Source organism: Mobula hypostoma, chromosome X1 (genome assembly GCF_963921235.1).
Source record: "Mobula hypostoma chromosome X1, sMobHyp1.1, whole genome shotgun sequence".
In the NCBI taxonomy this organism is placed as follows: domain Eukaryota; kingdom Metazoa; phylum Chordata; class Chondrichthyes; order Myliobatiformes; family Myliobatidae; genus Mobula; species Mobula hypostoma.
Genome location: NC_086128.1, coordinates 57,651,936 through 57,673,803, shown reverse-complemented (window position 1 = coordinate 57,673,803; position 21,868 = coordinate 57,651,936). Strand labels below are relative to the sequence as shown.

Sequence of the window (21,868 nt, the reverse complement as noted above, 5' to 3'; positions counted from 1 at the left end):
TTGAGGCATGATGCACATATACAGATCTTTCTTGAGAAGAGTAGGCTCTGTCAGTAACCTGACTTTGTGTGTCTTCTACAACCCACACATCCAATCTCATTTCACTAATTGGAACACCTGACTCCAAATGGCTTTTGTAGAAGGCATTACCCCAGAGGTTCACAGACTACTTTGCAGCTTGGACTGTGGTTGTTTAAATGGTGTACTCAGTATTGACTTAATTAATCAGAACACATTTTGAGTTATTAATGCAGAAAACTAGATCATTGCAAAAGGTTCACAAACTTCTTTTCTTGCAACTACTGGTAAGAAGAGGGATGAGGTGTTTGATGCAAAGTTAAAGGACAGGTCCTCCAGGATTTCTGACTGTGCCATGTACGTGAAGCCAGAAATAGGAAGCTGTGCAGTTTAATATGTGGCTGAGGAATTGGTGTAGGAGGAAAGGCAGAAGACTTTTGGATCATTGGGCTCACCACCAGGGAAGGTGGGACCTATATGGAAGAGACAGTGTGCACCCAAACTGAAAGGGGAATAGGGAAAATATCTTAGCAGGACGGTTTGCTGATACTGCTTGGGGGAGTTGCGGGGGGCTGAGAACAGAACAGATAGTAGAGTGGTTGTGGAGACAGACATTGTTAAGAACTCTGACAAAATCAGGAATCAAAAGGTTGAACATGGTGGAATTAATGTTCTGAGTTTCATGTATTCCAATGGGAAGAAGTGTAAGAAGTGTTGTAAAAAGGCAGGTAAGCTCAGGGCATGGATTCACACATGGAATTATGATATTGTAGCCATTAGTGAGACTTGGTTGTGGGAGGGCTAGGACTGGCCACTCAATATTCCAAAGTTCTGCTGTTTTAGATGTGACATAGTAGGAGGGATTAAAGGGGAAGGTGTGGCAGTACTAGTCAGGGAAAATGTCATGGCGGTGCTCAGTCAAGACAGACTGGAAAACTTATCTAGTGAGGTTTTATGGGTGGAACTGAGGAATAAGAAAGGTTTGACTACATTAATGGGATTATATTATTGACCATCAACAGTTTGTGGGATTCAGAGGAATACATTTGTAAGAGCCATAAGGTTGTGACAGTAGGTAATTTTAACTTTCCACATATTGATTGGGACTCCCATACTGTAAAAGGATGAGATGGAATAAAGTTTGTCAAATATATTCAGGAAAGTTTCCTTAATCAGTGCATAGATGTCCCAATTAGACAGTGAGTGATACTTGATCTGCTATTAGGGAATGAGACAGGGTCGGTGACAGAAGTTTGTGTGGGGAAACACTTTGCATTTAGTCATCATAGTGCCATTAGTTTTACAATAAATATGGAGAAGGATAGGTCTGGTCCTCAGGTTGAGATTCTAAATTGAAGAAACATCAATTTTGATAGTATCACAAAGGACCTGGCAAATGTGGATTGAGGCAGGCTATTTTCTGGCAAAGGTGTACTTGGTAAGTGGGAGTCCTTCAAAAGAGAAAATTTCAGAGTACAAAGATTGTATGTGCTTGTCAGAATAAAAGGCAAGGATAACAGGTTTAGGACACATTCGTTTTTGAGACATATTGAGGCTCTGGTTAAGAGAAAAAGGAGATGTATAGTAGGTAGGAACAATTGAGGTACTTGAGTGTAAGAAATGCACGGGAGCACTTTAAGAAATCAGGAGAGCTAAAAGAAGGTTTGAGGTTGCTCAAGCAGACAAGGTGAAGGAGAAACCTGAGGGCTTCTAGAGATGTGTTGAGAAGCAGAAGGATTGGAAGGGACAAAATTGGGCCTGTAGAATATCAGAATAGGAATCCATGTGTGGAGCCAAAAGAGAAGGGATGATGTTTTTTGCATCTATATTTACTCAGGAGATGAACATAGAGTCTATAGAAGTGAGACAAAACAACAGTGAAGTCAGGGACTCTATACAGATTACAGAGGAGAAGGTATTTGTTATCTTCAGGCAAATCGGGGTGGACAAATCCCCAGGGCCTGACAAGGTGTTCCCTTGAACCTTGTGGGAGGCAAGTGTACAAAATGCAGGGGCCCTAGCAAAGATATTTAAATCATCCGTAGTGATGATGAGGTCTCGGAGGATTATAGGATAGCTAATGTTGTTCCGCAGTTTTAGAAAGGTTTTAAGAATAAACCAGGAAATTATAGGTCGATGAGCCTGACATCAGGGACTGGATATCTGAGTATTTGGATGGACACGGACTCATTAGGGATAGTCAGCATGCATTTATGCACGGTAGGTCGTGTCCAACCAATCTTATTGAGTTTTTCAAGGAAATTACCAGGAAAGGTGATGAAGGCAAGGCAGTAGATGTTGCCTACATGGACTTCAGCAAGGCATTTGAAAAGGTCCAGCATGGGAGGTTGGTGAAGAAGGTTCAGTCACTTGGCATTCAGAATGAGGTAGTAAACTGGATTAGATGTTGGTTTTGTAGGAGAAGCCAGAGAATGGTAGTAGATGGTTGCCTGTCCGACTGGAGGCCAGTGACTAGTGTAGTACTGCAGGGATCAGTGCTGGGTCCATTGTTGTTTATCACCCAGATCGTTGATATAGATGACAATGTGGTCGACTGCATCAGCAAATTTGCGGATGACACCTAGATTGGGGGTGTAGTGGACAGCAAGGAGGATCTGCAGTGGGATGTGGACCAGCTGGAAAAGTGGTCTGATAAGTAGATGGAATTTAATGAAGACAAGGTGAGGTGAAGCACTTTGGGAGAGCCAACCATGGTCGGTCTTACACAGTGAACAATAGGGCACTGAGGAGCGCAGCAGCACAAAAGGATCTGGGAATTCATTGAAAGTGGCGTAACAGGTAGATAGGGTCGTAAAGAAAGCTTTTGGCATATTGGCCTTTATAAATGAAAGTATTGAGTACAGGAGATTAGGATGTTATGTTGAAGTTGTATAAGACATTGGTGGGGCTTAATTTGGAGTATTGTGTGCAGTTTTGGTCACCTACCTACAGGAAAAACGTAAATAAGTTTGAAAGAGTACAGGTAAAATTCACAAGGATGTTGCTAGGACTGGAGGACCTGAGTTGTAAAGAAAGATTGAACAGGTTATATCTTTATTCCCGAGAATTTAGAAGATTGAAGGATTATTTGATAGAGGTATACAAAGTTATGAGGGGTATAGAAAGGGCAAATGCAAGGAGGCTTTTCCACTGAGGTTTGGTGAGGCTACAACTAGAGGTCATGGCTTAAAGGTGGAGTGTTTAAGGGGAGCACGAGGGGAAACTTCTTTACTCTGTGGAATGAGTTGTCAGCGGAAGTGATGGGTGTGATTTCGATTTCAACATTTGAGAATTTTAGATGGGTACATGGATGGAAGAGGTACAGAGGGCTATGATCTGGGTGCAGGTCAGTGGGACTAGGCAGTTTAAATGGTTCAGCATGGACTAGATGGGTCAAAAGGCCTGTTTCTTTGCTGTGGTTTTCTATGATTCTATTACAAAGATGTGCATGTTAAGGATAGTCATTTGTAGGCATGTTCTGTTGGTGCCAGAAGCATGGTGACACTTGCAGGCTGTCCCCAGCACACCTTTAACTGTGTTGGTCGTTGGCACAAATGACACATTTTACTGTATGTTTCAATGTACAGATGACAAATGAAACTAATCTTTATTCTTTTTTCTTTCTTTGCAAGCAGTTTAAAGATGTTAACTCACCATCCCTCTTAGAAGGATATAAAGGATCCAATGACCCTATTTAAAAGAGCACGGAATTCTCCACTTGGCCCTGGTCAATATTTATTTATTATCCAATTTCACAGAAACAGAATGTCTGATTACTGGCAACACACATAAAAGTTGCTGGTGAACGCAGCAGGCCAGGCAGCATCTCTAGGAAGAGGTACAGTCAACGTTTTGGGCCGACACCCTTTGTCAGGACTAACTGAAAGAAGAGCTAGTAAGAGATTTGAAAGTGTGAGGGGGAGGGGGAGATCCGAAATGATAGGGGAAGACAGGAGGGGGAGGGATGGAGCCAAGAGCTGGACAGGTAATTGGCAAAAGGAATATGAGAGGATCATAGGACAGGAGGCCTAGGGAGAAAGAAAAGGGGAAGGGGGGATGCCCAGAGGATGGGCAAGGGGTATAGTGGGAGGGACAGGGGAGAAAAAGGAGAGAGAGAGAAAGAATGTGTGTATATAAATAAATATATAACGGATGGGGTATGAGGGAGAGGTGGGGCATTAGCAGAAGTTTCAGAAGTCAATGTTCATGCCATCAGGTTGGCGGCTACCCAGAAGGAATATAAGGTGTTGTTCCTCCAACCTATTCCAGCATCTGCAGATTTCCTCGTGTTTGCGTCTGATTATTGGTGTTTGTTGAATGCAAATTAGTTATTTAGTTTCTTGAAACTGAAATGGAGACTTTATTTACTGAATCCTTCATGGTGTCCTCGTAAAAGTTGTTCTACAAACATATATTATTGGAATCATGGTGAGCAGTAGCAAGCATTATTAGACCTGATATCATCTTCCTTTATCTACGGATATACAATTCCCAGCAAGGAGTCTCTTTCTTAGTTTGTGGGTATTGAGTCCGGTGAAATCTCAGAATAAATGTCCAAATGATTTCAAAGATGGACTTTTCTGTCAGAAACAGAATCGGGTTTAATATCACTGTCGTGAAATTTGTTGTTTTGCTGCAGCAGTGCAGTGCAATATGTAAAATATACTATAAGAAATATATATTAAAGAATTAAATAAATGGTGCAGAAAGAGAGCAAATATAGTGAGGTAGTGTTCATGGGTGGATTCATCGTCCATTCAGATATCTGATAGCAGAAGGGAAGTCATTCTTAAAATAGCAAGTGGGTGTTTTTTATATTCACCTTTGTTCATATCTGACTCTCCTTCCTCCAGTTTTCTTGCTGCAGGGAAACATCTGTCTTCTGCTTGTCAGTGACCCACAAGATGGAGTACAAAATTCTTGCTGCTTTCTGTAAGGAGTTTGTATCTTCTCCCTGTGACCACATGGGTTTCCTCCAGGTGCTCCAGTTTCCTCCCACATCCCAATGACTTGCGGGCCAGCAGGTTAATTGGCTACTGGATGTAATTTGGAGGCACAAGCTCGTTGGGCTGTAAGGGCCTGTTACCATGCTGTGTCTCTAAATAAAGTTCAAAGTAAAAAATTATCGGAGTAGTAACATGTCACCACATATAACCCTGAGATTCTTTTTCTATGGGCATACTTAGCAAATCTATAGAACAGTAACTGTAAACTGGATCTGTAAACTATAAACAGCAGGAACTGTGAACAAACTGCAAATGTGGATAATAGCAATAAATAACAAGATAAGAGTCCTTAAATGTGTAGTTATCCCCTTTTGTTCAAGAGCCTGACGGTTGAGGTGTAGTAACTGTTCATGATGCAAGTCCTGAGGCACCTGTACCTTCTACCTGATGGCAGCAGCGAGAAAAGAGCATGGCCTGGGTGATGAGGAGCTTTGATAACGTATGCTGTTTTTTACGGCAATGTTTCATGTAGATTTTTTTTCAATGGTTGGGAGGGTTTTTACCCGTAATGTACTGGGCCAAATCCACCACCTTTTGTAGGATGTTCTGTTCAGAGGTATTGGTTTTCCGATATCAGGCCATAATGCAGTCAGTCAGCACATTTTTCCATCACACATCTATAGAAGTTTACAAAAAAAATGTTGGAGTAACACACAAAATGCAGGAGAAACTTGAGGTCAGACAACATCTATGGAAAGGAATAGTCCTTTCCATTGTCCTGATGAAGGGCCTCTGTCTGAAACATCAACTTTTTATTCCTTTCCATAGATGCTGCTTGATCTGATGTATTCTGTATGTGTTACTCTGAATTTTCATCATCTGCAGAATCTCTTGTGTATACAAAATGTTGGAGAACCTTTAGTGTGTTTTTGCAATTAAAATCTACTGCCATCTTATCTGTGGAATTATTTCTTTATTTTATTTAATGATACAGTGGGGAGTAGGCCCTTCTGACCCTTTGAGCCACACTGCCCTAGCAACCCCATAACCTCGAATAACCCTAACCTAATCATGGGACAATTTACAATGACCACTCCTACCAGTACGTCTTTGAACTGTGGGAGGAAAGTTTATTTATTAAGTACATTTATTAATGTTTTGTATACTGTATACAACTGTGAGATTTGTCCTCTTACAGGCAGCCATAAAACAAAGAAACCCAATTGAACCCATTTTTGAAAAAAAAAGGGCATCAAGCACTCAATGTGCAGAAGAAAAATCGAGTTGTCCGAACACGATAAGTAAGCAATTAACATTCAGAATTGAAGTTCACGAAAGCTAGACTGTCCAAGTAATGAGTCCAAACCAGAGGACCAGGAGAAAACCTTGCATTCCATAGGGAGGACGTACAGAGACTCCTTACAGAATGGTGCCGGAATTGAACTCCAAACTCTGGAATGCCCCGAGCTGTGATAGTGTTGCGCTAACTGCAATGCCAGTGTGGTGCCTTTTATGTGTGGTCTTTTGTTAAGGATTAGGTTTATGAAACTGTTTAGCTTCTGTTCACACATTAGCAAATTATCTTCTCAAAACAGGAAAAACATAGAAAACCTACAACACGATACAGGCCCTTCGGCCCACAATGCTGTGCCGAACATGTACTTACCTCAGAAATTACCTAGGGTTATCCATAGCCCCATTTTTCTAAGCTCCATGTACCTATCCAAGAATCTCTTAAAAGTCCCTATCGTATCCGCCTCCACCACTGTTGCCGGCAGCCCATTCCAGGCACTCACCACTCTGCGTTTTTAAAAAAAACTTACCCCTGACATCCCCTCTGTACCTACTTCCAAGCACCTTAAAACTGTGTCCTCTCGTGTTAGCCATTTCAGCCCAGGGAAAAAGCCTCTGACTATCCACACGATCAATGTCTCTCATCAACTTATACACCTCTATCAGGTCACCTCTCATCCTCCGTCACTCCAAGGAGAAAAGGCCAAGTTCACTCAACCCATACTCATAAGGCATGCTTCCCCAATCCGGGCAACATCCTTGTAAATCTCCTCTGCACCCTTTCTATAGTTTCCACATCCTTCCTGTAGTGAGGTGACCAGAATTGAGCCCAGTACTCCAAGTGGGGTCTGACCAGGGTCCTATATAGCTGTAACATTACCCCTCGGCTCTTAAACTCAATCCCACAGTTCATGAAGACCAATGTTTGCTTAACCACAGAGTCAACCTGCGCAGCAGCTTTGAGTGTCCTATGGACTTGGACCCCAAGTTCCCTCTGATCCTCCATGCTGCCAAGAGTCTTACTGTTACAGGTTTCCCCCTCCATCCGAAGGTAGAGTGTTCCTATGAAACGGTTCGTAAGCCAGAATGTCGTAAAGCGAAGAAGCAATTACCATTTATTTATATGGGAAAAATTTGTGAGCGGAGTTTGAGGTGGTGCAGTGGTCTCCACCCTCCAGGCCGCTGAATGATACCGATCCGCGAAACATGCAGTGGTGCAGCGGTAGCCAGGACGCACCCAGCATATCTTTAAGAAAAAAGCCGAAATAAACAAGCTAATTAATTAGGTGAGCCTGGCACGTAAATGTCGGCCCAGATCAGAGGCGACGCAATCAGCAATCCTGGCTACCGCTGCATTCTCCGCAAATCGGTATCGGTCGCAGCCCGGGGGTTGGGGTGGTGGGACACTGGGGTGTCATCTCATCGTCGTCTGTTTCCATCAGGGCAGGCAGGTCATTTTCTTCTATGTCTACCTGCCTCGATGTCGAAGGTCGAGGTTCATCGTCTGCTGTGGCTGATGTGGAAGGCTTGAAAAACGACAGTATGCTTTACTGCTAGCCTCGCGCATTTTTCTATCATACAGTTCTTTGTAAGCACTCAAGCCATCTTGCAAATATGCCCTAAACCTATGTACCCTTTCAAAATTAAAGTCGTACTTTTCTGCAATAGTTGCAGCAAAAATCTCACGCAGTTGCTTCACGTTCAGTTCCTGGACGATTTCACTTTTGGTCCGTTTGCTACTGCATTCGGTTTCGATTGTTATCCTTTCCTCTTCCAATTGCATCAGCTCTTCATCTATCAGTTCTTGGTCATGGGATGCCAAAACCTCTTCAACATCATCTTCGTCAACTTCCACAAGCCAAACTCACTTTGTCCTTACTTCATTCACCAGGATTGAAACGCTTAATTAACCCTTATGAGCTCTTTTAGGCTTTTCTGATACCTTAGATCTCATCTTGCAAACAGATGCTCACAGGCATGTGTTTAAGCAATGCCAGCTAGAATGCCGTTCCGAATCTGGGGGGGAAGTGGCTGCTCGGGGCATGTGCTACTTTTTCTCACGCGCTGCCTCTTTTTCGTCACAGTGAAAACACCTTCTGTTAGCGAAAATGGGGAAATAATGTAGGTCTGTCATAACAGTGAGGTTTCGTAAAGCGAACGTGCGAAAAGCGGGGGACACCTGTAATACTATATTCTGCCATCATATTTGACCTACCAAAATGAACCACCTCACACTTATCTGGGTTGAACTCCATCTGCCACTTCTCAGCCCAGTTTTGCATCCTGTCAAAGTCCCGCTGTAATCTCTGACAGCCCTCCACACTATCCACAACACTCCCAACCTTTGTGTCGTCAGCAAATTTACTAACCCATCCATCCTTCCACTTCCTCATCCAGGTCATTTATAAAAATCATGAAGAGTAAGGGTCCCAGAACAGATCCCTGAGGCACACCACTGGTCACCGACCTCCATACAGAATATGACCCGTCTACAACCACTCTTTGCCTTCTGTGGGCAAGCCAGTTCTGGATCCACAAAGCAAGGTCCCCTTGGATCCCATGCCTCCTTACTTTCTCAATAAACCTTGCATGGGGTACCTTATCAAATGCCTTGCTGAAATCCATATACACTACATCTACTGCTCTACTTTCATCAATGTGTTTAGTCACATCCTCAAAAAATTCAATCAGGCTTGTAAGGCGCGACCTGCATTTGACAAAGCCATGCTGGCTATTCCTAATCATGATATGCCTCTCCAAATGTTTATAAATCCTGCCTCTCAGGATCTTCTCCATCAACTTACCAACCACCGAAGTAAGACTCACTGGTCTATAATTTCCTGGGCTATCTCTACTCCCTTTCTTGAATAATGAACAACATCTGCAACCGTCAAATCCTCCAGAACCCCTCTCATTCCCATTGATGATGCAAAGATCATTGCCAGAGGCTCAGCAATCTCCTCCCTCGCCTCCCACAGTAGAATGGGGTACATCCAATTTGATGTTTTTTTAAAAAAAAATATTGCAAAGGTGTTCCAATCTGTTGAATCAAACTACATAATGATGTTGCAGAAGAACAGACCTTTTGGCCTGTATTGTTCATGCAGATCATAGAGAACTCCATTAATACAAATCCCATTTAACACGATCCATTCCCTACTATATCCATTTGCTTCTTAATTCGGAGAATTAATTTAGATTTACATATTTATTTGGATAGTCTGTTCCAAAATAATGATTGCCTTATTGAAATTTAGAAAAGCACGTTGTCTGTTTAGATTTTTGCAGCATAAAGTTAAGATTATATTTCACTTTAAGTATGTTATATTTCATTGATTGACCGGCACTAAGGTTAGCAATGTGTTTTATTTAACGTAATATGCTATTCAGTGCATATTGCCTGCAAGCAGCCATGCAGATGGAACTCTGAACAGTGTCCCCAAATCAGTGGAGCACAGGATGAAAGTTATTAAGCGGTTGCATAAGTGAGACTTCCTTGTCCTGTGTTGCAATGAGAAGGAGGGTGACATCAGAACACTGAGTTGTGAGGAAAGACTGCAGGAACCAGGGCTCTACAAAATGAGGCAACTAAGCGCAAACTTTATGGAGCAAATAAGATGCCAAGTGCCATCAGGTGTATAATGTGACAGCTGGGCAAGGTAATGGAATGAAAGGCAAACACCTTTCTGGTGAGGGGAAAAAATATATAACTTGTGTAAGGGATGCCAAAAATAAATGAAGGGAAGGAAATTGGACTTTCTGAAAATGTTAAGGGAACAAATAACAAGATGATAAATGATCAGAAACTGCTTGTTCCTGCCAATGGTGTCTACCTGGATTTTACTGGCACAGGCTGACTGCCAATCACTGCTCACCTTAATCTGGCTGCAGGAAGTGTGAAGCATGCCTGAGTCTATGAATACGGTTGACGAAGGTAACTGTTCCCAAATTTGCCTGGAAAACCTTTTCAAGGGCTGCTTCCAACTTTGGTGACTGTGTTGAAGTCTATAAGGGGTTTAAATATTTCTGAATGCCACTGATTGATGAATTCCTGATCTCCCAATCTAATGCAGCACTTTATTTGTCTGCCTGTAGTTGCTGCCCTATATCCTTCATTGCTTTATTTTAACTGACTTGCTGTACTTATGTATGGTATGTTCAGTGTAGCTCGCTATGGAATTGCTTTCACTGTACCTCAGTAGAGTCATAGAAAAGTACAGCACAGAAACAGGCCCTTCGGTCCATCCAGCCTGTGCTGAGCCATGTAAACTGCCTACTCCCATTGACCTTGCGCTGGGACCATAGCCTTCCATCCTCTTCCATCCATGTACCTATCTACATTTCTTTTTAGCGTTGAAATTGAGCTTGCATATACAAATTGCGCTGGCAGCTCACTCCACGCTCTCGCAACCCTCTAAAGGAAGAAGTATCTCCTCATGTTCCCCTTAAATTTCTCACCTTTCACCCTTAACCCATGACCTTGTTGTCCCTCCCAACCTCAGTGGAAAAAGACCTGCTTGCATTGACCCTATCTATACTCCTCATAATTTTGTATACCTCTATCAAACCTCCTGTCAATCTACTACATTCTAAAGAATAAAGTCCTAAGCAATTCAATGCTTCTATATAGCTCAGGTCCTCCAGACCCAGCAACATCCTTTTAATTTTTTTCTGTACTCTTTCAACCTTATTTACAATAAGTACATCTTTCCTGTAGGTAGGTGAGCAAAACTACACACAATACTCCACATTGGGCCTCACCAATGTCTTATACAACTTCGACATAACATTCCATCTCCTGTGCTCAATACTTTGATTTATAAAGGCCAATGTGCGAAAAGCTTTTTTATGACCCTACCATAGAGCATTGAACAGTACACCACATACAGGCCTTTGGTCAGTGGTGTTGTGCCAAACTTTTAACATACTCTAAGATCAATCTAACATTTCCTTTCCACAGAGCTGTTCATTCTTTCATTTACTTGCCTATCTAAGAGCCTCTTAAATGTTCCTAATGTACCCAACCACCTCCCCTGGCAGTGCCACATACCTGCCACTCTGTTTTTTTAAAAAAAAAAGAAAAAATTCTGATATAACCCCCCCCCGCCCCCCCCGACTCCATACTTCCCTCTACAAAAAATATTGGATCAAATGCCAGCTATCCTGAGGAAAACTTTGGAGGGAACTATCTACTAGATGGATCAATTTGTCTTTTACCCCTATAACTGATTTGCATGTTAGGCCCACTGCAGGCCTCCACTAGAGCTTAGACCATAGGAGCAGAATTAGGCCATTCAGCCCATTGTCTGCTCCACCATTTCATCAGTGCTGATCCCAGATCCCTCTCAACCCCGTATACCTGCCTTCTCACCTACCGACACAACAGATTGACAGACGTTGCACTAGCCACTGCTCTACATACTGTCCTTGTGCACCTGGAGAAGAAGGATGCTTATGTGAGAATGCTGTTAGAAACCATAGAAAAACTACAGCACAGAAACAGGCCTTTTGGTCCTTCTTAGCTGTGCCGAACCATCTCCTGCCTAGTCCCACTGACCTGCACACGGACCGTATCCCTCCGTACACCTCCCATCCATGTATCTGTCCAATTTATTCTTAAATGTTGAAAAAGAACCCGCATTTACCACCTCGTCTGGCAGCTCATTCCATACTCCCACCACTGTGTGAAGAAGCCCCCCCCAATGTTCCCTTTAAACTTCCCCCCCCCCTCACCCTTAACCCATGTCCTCTGGTTTTTTTCTCCCCTTGCCTCAGTGGAAAAAGCCTGCTTGCATTCACTCTATCAATACCCATCATAATTTTATATACCTCTATCAAATCTCCCCTCATGTTCTTGGACTACAGTTCAGCATTCAAAACCATAATTCCATCCAGGCTTGACAGGAAACTCAGAGACCTGTGCCGTGACCCTGCCTTGTGCAGCTGGATCCTGGACTTGCTATTAGATCACCAGCAGGTGGTAAGAGTGGGCTCCCTCACCTCTACCCATCTGACTCTCAACACAGGAGCCCCTCAGGGCTGTGTACTAAGTCCCCTCCTTTATTCCCTATATACCTATGACTGTGTCGCCACCTGCAGCTCTAATCTGCTAATTAAATTTGCCGACGACATCACATTGATTGGCCTAATCTCAAACAATAACGAGGTGGCCTATAGGGAAGAAGTCATCTCTCTGACACGGTGGTGTCAGGAAAACAACCTCTCCCTCAATGTCGCAAAAACAAAAGAGCTGGTTGTGGATTACAGGAGGAATGGAGATGGACTAACCCCTATTGTCATCAGTGGATCTGGAGTTGAGAGGGTAAACAGCTTTAAGTTCCTCAGCATTCATATCACCAAGGACCTCACATGGTCTGTACACACCAGCTGTGTGGTGAAAAAGGCACAACAGCACCTCTTTCACCTCAGACGGTTGAGGAAGTTTGGTATGGGACCCCAAGTGCTTAGAACTTTCTGCAGGGGCACAAATGAGAGCATCCTGACTGGCTGAAACACTGCCTGGTATGGGAACTGTACCTCCCTTAATCGCAGGATTCTGCAGAGTGTGGTGCGGACAGCCGAGCGCACCTGTAGTTCTGAACTTCCCATGATTCAGGACATTTACAAAGACGGATGTGTAAAAAGGGCCTGAAGGATCATTGGGGACCTGAGACAGCCCAATCACCATCTATTCCAGCTGCTACCATCTGGGAAACGGTACCACAGCTTAAAAGCTAGGACCAACAGGCTCCGGGACAGTTTCTTCCACCAGGCCATCAGACATTGACTGTTCTCTGTATTATAAATTACACATTTAGACTTAGATGGAGACATAAAGATTTTTTACTCATGTATGTGAAGGATGTAAGAAATAAAGTCAATTCAATTCAATTCAATCCTTTGATGTCCAGACTGAGCGGGAAACTATCAACTTCCGCCTTAAGTATACCCACGGACTTGGCCTCCACCGTAGTCTGTGGCAGAGCATTCCATAGATTCACAAGTCTCTGGCTGTAAGAATTTCTCCTTAAATCTGCTCTCAAAGGTCGCCCCTCAATTTTGAGGCTGTGCCCTCTAGTTCTGGATACCCCCACCATAGGAAACATCCTCCCCACATCCACCCGATCTAGTCCTTTCAACATTCAGTGGGTTTCCCACTGATTACAAAGACATTTGGACAGCTCAGGTCAATGGACAAAACTGATTGTGTTTAGGTTCAAAGTTAATGAAAAAGGCAACTAATGAACTGTTGGCCTTTGACTTGAGGGGGATGGAATTCAGAAATGAGAAGTGCTCTTTCATTTGTACAGAGACTTGGGCAGATCTTGACTGCTGTGAGCACCTAGCTTCAGGCTAATTGTATTGTAATTGTATTGGATCGATTCACCAGAAGAATAACAGGATTTAAAGGGTTAAACTTATTAGGGTAGAGTTACGGAGAGCTACCAGTGATGGTGGCAATCCAAGAAGAAGTCCGTTATAAATTGGAGTATCAACATATTGGAATAGAAACATAGAAAACCTACAGCACAATACAGGCCCTTTGGCCCACAAAGCTGTGCCGAACATGTCTTTACTCTAGAACTACCTAGGCTTACCCATAGCCCTCTATTTTTCTAAGCTCCATTCCATGAAATTTGGAATCCCTTTTCACATATCAGGGACTAATTTTAATTAAAACAGGATCTCCCAGTGGCCACACATTTTAACTCCACATCCCATTCCCATTCTGACATGTCTATCCACGGCCTCCTCTACTGTCAAGATGAAGCCACACTCAGGTTGGAGGACCAACACCTTATATTCCGTCTGGGTAGCCTCCAACCTGATGGCATGAACATTGACTTCTCTAACTTCCGCTAATGCCCCACCTCCCCGTCGTACCCCATCCATTATTTATATACACACATTCTTTCTCTCTCTCTCTCCCCCTTTTCTCCCTCTTTTCTCCCTCTGTCCCTCTGACTATACCCCTTGCCCATCCTCTGGGTTTTTTCCCCCCCTCCGCCTTTTCTTTCTCCCTGGGCCTCCTGTCCCATGATCCTCTCATATCCTTTTGCCAATCACCTGTCCAGCTCTTGGTTCTATCCCTCCCCCTCCTGTCTTCTCCTATCATTTTGGATCTCCCCCTCCCCCTCCCACTTTCAAATCTCTTACTAGCTCTTCCTTCAGTTAGTCCTGACGAAGGGTCTTGGCCTGAAACGTCGACTGTACCTCTTCCTAGAGATGCTGCCTGGCCTGCTGCGTTCACCAGCAACTTTGATGTGTGTTGCTTGAATTTCCAGCATCTGCAGAATTCCTCGTATTCAGGGACTAATTTCCTGCTTTTGGTTCTGATGAATGGTCTCGGCCCAAAACATCAACTCATTATTCCTTACCATAAATGCTGCCTGACCTATTAAATTCCTTCAGCATTTTGTGTGTGATACCATGGGTTCAAAGAGATGAACAACTTATTCCACACGTAAAGATTTATACATATCAAGTTCAGACTTTCAGATAGATAAACAGGCAAAATTAAGATGCCCGCCAGAAATAATAGCAGGAATTGTTCATACAGCTCTCTAGCATGTCATTCAGTCAAAATCAAGACAAGACAAAATAATTTTATTTGCAAAGTACATATACTGTATGTTACCTATACTACCTCGAGATTCATTTTTTGTAGGCATTTACTGGAAAGTAAAGAAAATTATTTATGAAAAGCTACACATAAATAAAGACTGACAAATAACCAATATGCAAAAGAAGACATGCTGCAAATGAAATAATAAATAATTTCAAGAACATGATTTGTTGAGCTATTGAAAGTGAGTCTACAGGTTGTGGAATCTGTTCAGTATTGAGGTGCGTGAAGTTATCCATGCAGGTTCAGGAGCCTAGTGGTTGAAGGGTAATAACTGTTCCTGAACCTGGTGGTGTGGGAGCTAAGGCTCCTTCCTGATGGCAGCAGCGAGATGAGTGCGTAACTTGGATGATGGAGGTCCTTGATGATGGATGCTGCTTTCTTGTGACAGCAACCCTTGCAGCATTCCTTGACAGCGCTCAATGATGGAGAGAGCTTTTCCTGTGATGGGCTGGGCTGTAACCAGTACTTTTTGTTTCAATAACATGATGAGACCCTATGCCTCTAATCTATTGATACCTGAAATGTCAACTGTACTTTTTTTCCATAGATGCTGTCTGGTCTGCTGAGTTCTTCCAGCATTTTGTGTGTCTTGCTCAGATTTCCAGCATCTGCAGATTTTCTCTTGTTTCTGCTATTCATACCTTTGTTCCTTGATTTTCACAGTGTATGAAAGTCTCTCAGTTTTGGTCTTGACTCAGTGAATCAGTATCTATAACCATCTGGGGTCGAGAATTCTAAGAATTTCTTAGGCTGCTTGTATTGCATTTGGAAGGTAAGGGAGGTTGTGTAGAATATCTAAGATGGGCTGAACAGCTCTCATGCCCTTAATTCCTTTGCTTTTCCTTTGAATTGTTATATTTTGTTTGAACAGTCCCATGCTTTTTTCCATTTATCAATGCAGCGTGGTAGTTAAGATGTTAAGATTTTGGTTTGTGGGTCCTTTAGTATACAATCATATGTGTTATGCACCTCTCCCTCAGTTGGATCCAGAGACCCCTGGGTTTTTCCAGACCTTTTCCTGTTATTTAATCACTTCCATGTGATTTATCTTTTATTGTTTTTAATGGTGGTATTGTACAACATTTTGGGTCTTACACCTTCACCCAAGTTTCTTTATAGCTGTCAGTATTTTGTAGTTGTTATGGTAGAAGTTAAATTCTGACTCATTTGTTCTGAAGGTGAAATTACAATTATTCAGCTGGTAGGCAGTCAACTCTGGACATGTGGGGGGAATGTCTGAACAGGTAGAGAGCTGGAAACCCAGTGTTTATTCTGGGACCAGTTCATTGTGTCCCTTTTGCACAATGCTCTCTTGGAATAAATGGAACTTGCAAGACTAGACATAGCCTTCTGGATGTGGTATATGGGTGCGCCGTATCCAGAATCCTGTGCATGAAGAAAGGAATATATATAATTTATATTAGAGTAACACACACAAAATGCTGGAGGAACTCAGCAGGCTTGAATCATCAATTGTTTATTCCCCACCGTAGATGCTGCTTGATCTGCTGAGTTCCTTCAGCGTTATCTATATATTACTCTGGATTTTCAGCATCTGCAGAATCTCTTGTTTTTAGATTCTTCAGATACTGGAAATCCAGAGTAACACACACAAAATGCTGAAGGAATTAATGAAGGGTCTCACCCTGAAATGTGGACTGTTCCTTTCCATAGATGTTGCCTGACCTTGCTGAGTTCCTCCAGCATTTTGTGTGTGTTACCAGAATAACAGCTGGAATGGACAGTCTTAAGAGGAGAAATTGGGTGGATTAGGCTTGTTTCTGTTGGAGTTTAGAAAGTGTGAGAAGCAATTTAAACATATAAGATCCTGAGTGTTTGCTGAGTTAGATTTGAAGAGGATGTTTCCTTCGTGGGTGAATCTAAATCAGGGTTCAGTGGCTAAAAGTACAGTGATGGCCATTTAAATCAGAGATGACAGTCTTTGTTTTTATCTCTCAAAGAATTACGAGGCTTTCAAAGTTCAGAATCAGGTTTATCATCACCGGCATGTGACGTGAAATTTGTTAACTTGGCAGCAGCAGTTCAATGCAATGCATAATCTAGCAGAGAAAGAGAAAAAAATAGTAATAATAAATAAAATAAAACATAATAAATACAAGTAAACCAATTACATATATTGAATAGATTATTTTAAAAATGTGCAAAAACAGAAATACTGTATATTAAAAAAGTGAGGTAGTGTCCAAGGGTTCAAAGTCCATTTAGGAATCAGATGGCAGAAGGGAAGAAGCTGTTCCTGAATCGCTGAGTGTGTGCCTTCAGGCTTCTGTATCTCCTACCTGAGTGTAACAGTGAGAAAAGGGTATGCCCTGAGTGCTGGAGGTCTTTAATAATGGACTGACTTGTCGAACGGTCTTGGCCTGAAACATTGACTGTACTCTTTTCCATAGATGCTGCCCGGCCTGTTGAGTTCCTCCAGCATTTTGTATGTGTTGCTTGGATTTCCAGCATCTGCAGATTTTCTCTTGTTTGTAATTGTATTCTAGACCTCTTGACATGAATGCTAACACTGCATTTGACTTCCTCAGCACTGACTATCGAGAAGTTAACCTTTAGGATATCTGCACAAGTCTCTTTGCATCTCAGATTTTTGGATTTTCTCCCCTCTATAGAAAATAGTCTGCACATTTATTTCTATAACCAAAGTGCATGACCATGTATTTTCTTTCATTCCATGACCATGCATTTTCCTACAAAGTCCAAACATACAAGATGCACTGCATCCCCTTTATTTATCCTACTTGTAATCTTCTCAAAGAAGTCCAAATTGAGATGCATATTCAGAACCCCAGTCCTTGAAAGCATCCTGAGGTGTTGGAACTCTCATCCTCAAAGGGCAGTGAATTCACAGTGCTCAAAGGTATTTAAGGCAGAGGCATTTGATCAGGAAGGTGATAGACCAAAAGATACAGGAGCAGAATTCGGCCATTTGGTCCATTGAGTCCACTCCACCATTTCTGATCCAATTTTCCACTCAGCCCCAATCTCCTGCTTTCTCCTGTATCCCTTCATAGCCTGACCAATCAAGAATCTATCAACCTCTGCCTTAAATGTACTTAAAAGTCTTGGCGTCCACAACCACCTTTGGCAAAGAATTCCACAGATTCACTGTTCTCTGGCTAAAGAAATTTCTCCTCATCTCCATTCCAAAAGGACACCCCTCTATTCCAAGGCTGTGTCCTCTGGTCTTAGACTCTCCCACCATAGGAAACGTACTCTCCACATCCACTGTTTCAAGGGCTTTTACCAGTCGATAGGCTTCAATAAGGTCACCCCTCATTCTTCTGAATTCTAGTGAGTACAGCCCTAGAACCATCATGCGCTCTTCATATGACAAGCCATTCAATTCTGGAATAATTTTAGTGAACCTCCTTTGAACCCTCTCCAGTTTCAGCATATCCTTTCTAAGATGAAGGGCCCAAAACTGCTCACAGTTCTCCATGTGAGGCCTCACCAGATCTTTATAAAGTCTCAGCATTACATCCTTGCTTTTATATTCTAGCCCTATTGAAATGAATGCTACATTGCATTTGCCTTACTCATTCTGCAAATTAACTTTTAGGGAATCCTGCACAAGGCTCCCTTTATTCTCACTCTTTGCCTCCTGCCAGTCAGCCACTGCTTTATCCAAGCTAGAATTTTTCCTGTAAATACCATGGTATCAGAGCTGGTGAAGCACCTTATCAAATGCCTTCTGAAAATCCAAGTACACAACATCAACTGATTCTCCTTTGACTCTCCTGCTTGTTATTTCTTCAAATAATTCCAACAGATTTGTCAGACAAGATTTTCCCTTGAGGAAACCATGCTGACTACAACCTATTTGACCATGTGCCTCCAAGTACTCTGAGCCCCCATCCTTAATAATCGATTCCAACACCTTCCCAACCACTGAGGTCAGACTAACTGACCTGTAGTTTCCTTTCTTCTGCCTCTTTGCCTTCTTGAAGAGTAGAGTAACATTTGCAATTTTCTAGTCTTCCGGAACCATTCCAGAATCTATTGGTCCTTGAAGGATCATTACCAATGCCTCCACAATCTCTTCAGCTACCTCTTTCAGAACCCTAGGGTGTAGTTCATCTGGTCCAGGTAACTTATCTGTTCTCAGACCTTTCAGTTTCTTGAGAATCTTCTCTCTATTTATCGTTACTTCACACACTTCATGACCCCTGACACTTGGAACTTCCAGCTTACAGCTAGCATCTTCCATGGTGATGACTGACACAAAATACTTATTCCATTCGTCTGCCATTTTGTTGTTCCCCCATTACTACCTCTCCAGCAATTTTTTTTCAGTGGTTTCATGTCTACTCTCGCCTCTTTCACTCTTTAATATGCTCTTTGGTATCCTCTTTTTAATATTATTGGTCTGCTTACTTTCATATTCCATATTTATCTTAATGACTTTATTTAGTTGCCTTCTGATGTATTTTAAGAGCTTCCCAATCCTCTAATTTCCCACTAATTTTTGCTCTATTATATGCTCTCTTGTTGGTTTTAACTGGTGTTAACCACAGTTGTGTCATCGTTCCTTCACATTTCTACTTCCTCTTTGGGATGTGTATATCCTGTGCCTTCTGAATTGTTTCCGGAAATTCCAGCCATTGCTGCTCTGCCGTCATCCCTGCCAGTGTTCTTTTCCAATGAATTCTGGCCAACTCCTCTCTCATGCCTCTGTAATCCCCTTTACTGCACTGCAATACTGATACATCTGACTTTAGCTTCTCCTTCTCAAATTTCAGGGTGAATTTGATCATATTATTATCACTTGCCCCTGAAAGTTTTTGTTTACCTTAAGTTCTCTAATCAATTCTGATTCATTGCACAACACCCAATCCAGAATAGCGGATCCCTTTGTGGGATCAACCATGAGCTGCTCTCTTAAGCCATCTTGTAGGCACTTTGGAAATTCCCCCTCCTGGAATCCAGCACCAACCTGATTTTCCCAATCTGCCTGCATATTGAAGTCCCTTATGACAATTTTAACATTACTCTTTTGGCATACATTTTCTATCTCCCATTGCAATTGGTAGACACATCCTTACTACTATTTGTGGGGGTGGGGGGTGGGCGCTGGGATCTGTATACAACTTGGGGTCTTTTTTACCCATGCAGTTCCTTAGGTCTATCCACAATGATTCAGTACCTTCCGAACCTATGTTACCTCTTTCTAATTTAATTTCATTTTTTACTAACAGAGCCATGCCACCCCCTCTACCTTCCTGCCTGTTCTTTTGATACAAATGTATCTTTGGACATTAAGCTCCCAGCTATAATCTTTCAGCCATGATTCAGTGATGCCTACAACATCATACCCGCCAATCTGCAACTGTGCTGCAAGTTCATCTACCTTATTCCATATACTGCGCGCATTCAAATACAACATCCTTTATCCTGCATTCACCCTTTTTGATTTTGTCTGCCTTTTATGTTGCAAGTCATCCTGTTGACTGCAATTTTGCTCATCACTGCACGTTGCCTCTGTAAACCAGCTACCTCATCTTTAGCACTGTTGTCTGCCTTTCCTATGATACTACTTGTATAAAAATTTTCACGGCTCAGGACACGAGTCACACCATGCTCAACCTTTTGATTCCTAACCTTGTCTGAGATCTTACGAACATCTGACTCCACAAACCCCACGCTAACTGTTCTGGCACTCTAGCTCCCATCACACTGCAACTCTAGTTTAAACCCCACCATGCAGCATTAACAAAACTTCCCGATAGAATGTTAATGCCCCTCCGGTTCAGGAAAGATGTGTGATATTTGTCTTAAATTCATGCATGTGAAGACGTGCATGTTAAGTTTTCTTTTAAAAAATGCTTTCAAACGGTGTCATGATCTGATTTGTTGAAAGCTGTTAAAAGATTGTGAGAGTTATCCTGTAATTGTCACTATATATTATACCATAATTGTGATAACTAATATTACCATTATTATATTCCTGAAGAAGAGTCTCAGCCCGAAACATTGATTGTTTATTCATTTCCATAGATGCTGCCTGACCTGCTGAGTTTCTCCGGCATTTTGTGTGTATTGCCATCAAATTTGCTCTTTCTCTAAATTTAGAGGTTGTGGCTTTGGCTCCAGGCACATGCTGAAACAAACAAGAGGGAAAGGTACTACTACCTCCCATTTTAAAACTGTTTGGAGGTTGGTTTACTGTCACTTCTATTCACCAGTGCTCTGAGCTGTCCTCACCACAAGCTGTTTGCTCCCGCAGAATGTCCTTCTGTATCTAGGAGTTTCAGGCATGAAATATCTCAAGTCAAAAAAAGGAAAATGGCTGCACTGCCAACAGTTGACCATAGTAAAAACTATTGTGCTGACCAGAGAGGGTTAAATTCTGTCCGTGATGCATAATACGTCAGTGCATCCACTTCTCTTGTGTACAGTGATGCATCGCTTGCTGTCTGCCCGAAATGTACTGCAAGAGAGTCGAATAGTGCTGAAAAGGGGATTTGGGTTTGTTTTCTATTTGCTAATCTGAAGTTGACAAATACACTGGTTTTTGTGCTTTGAATCAATATTTCCAGTGTGCATATGTCACCAAATTCTATCCAAAATGCAATTTTTGTTATTATTTCTTTTTTTGATATGTAGCCAGTGAATCAGATCTGTTATCACATGATGTGAAAATTGTTGTTTTGCAGTGCAGTGCAAAGTCACGGAATTACTATAAATTATTTAAAAAAATACTGCAATTAAAAAAATAACTGGTGAATAAATTATTATAAGATTAGCTCTATTTGTCACATATACATCAAAACCTCCAATGAAGCGTGCCATTTGTGTCAATGACCAACACGGTCTGAGGATGTGCTTGAGTGTGCCATGTTTCTGGTGCCAACAGAACATGCCCACAACTTACTAACCTTTTGGAATGTTTTGAGGATACTGGAACATCCGGAGGAAACCCACACGGTCTGATTAGGTACCAATGAAGTGGCTAGGGGCA

The 21,868-nt window shown here is 42.2% G+C and overlaps 1 protein-coding gene across 5 annotated transcripts in view; it reads left to right on the top strand.

Moving 5' to 3' along the window:
• Positions 1-21,868, top strand: part of LOC134340419 (phosphatidylinositol 5-phosphate 4-kinase type-2 beta) — a 258,524-nt gene that overhangs the window by 41,361 nt on the left and 195,295 nt on the right. The gene's annotated exons all lie outside the window — the stretch shown is intronic.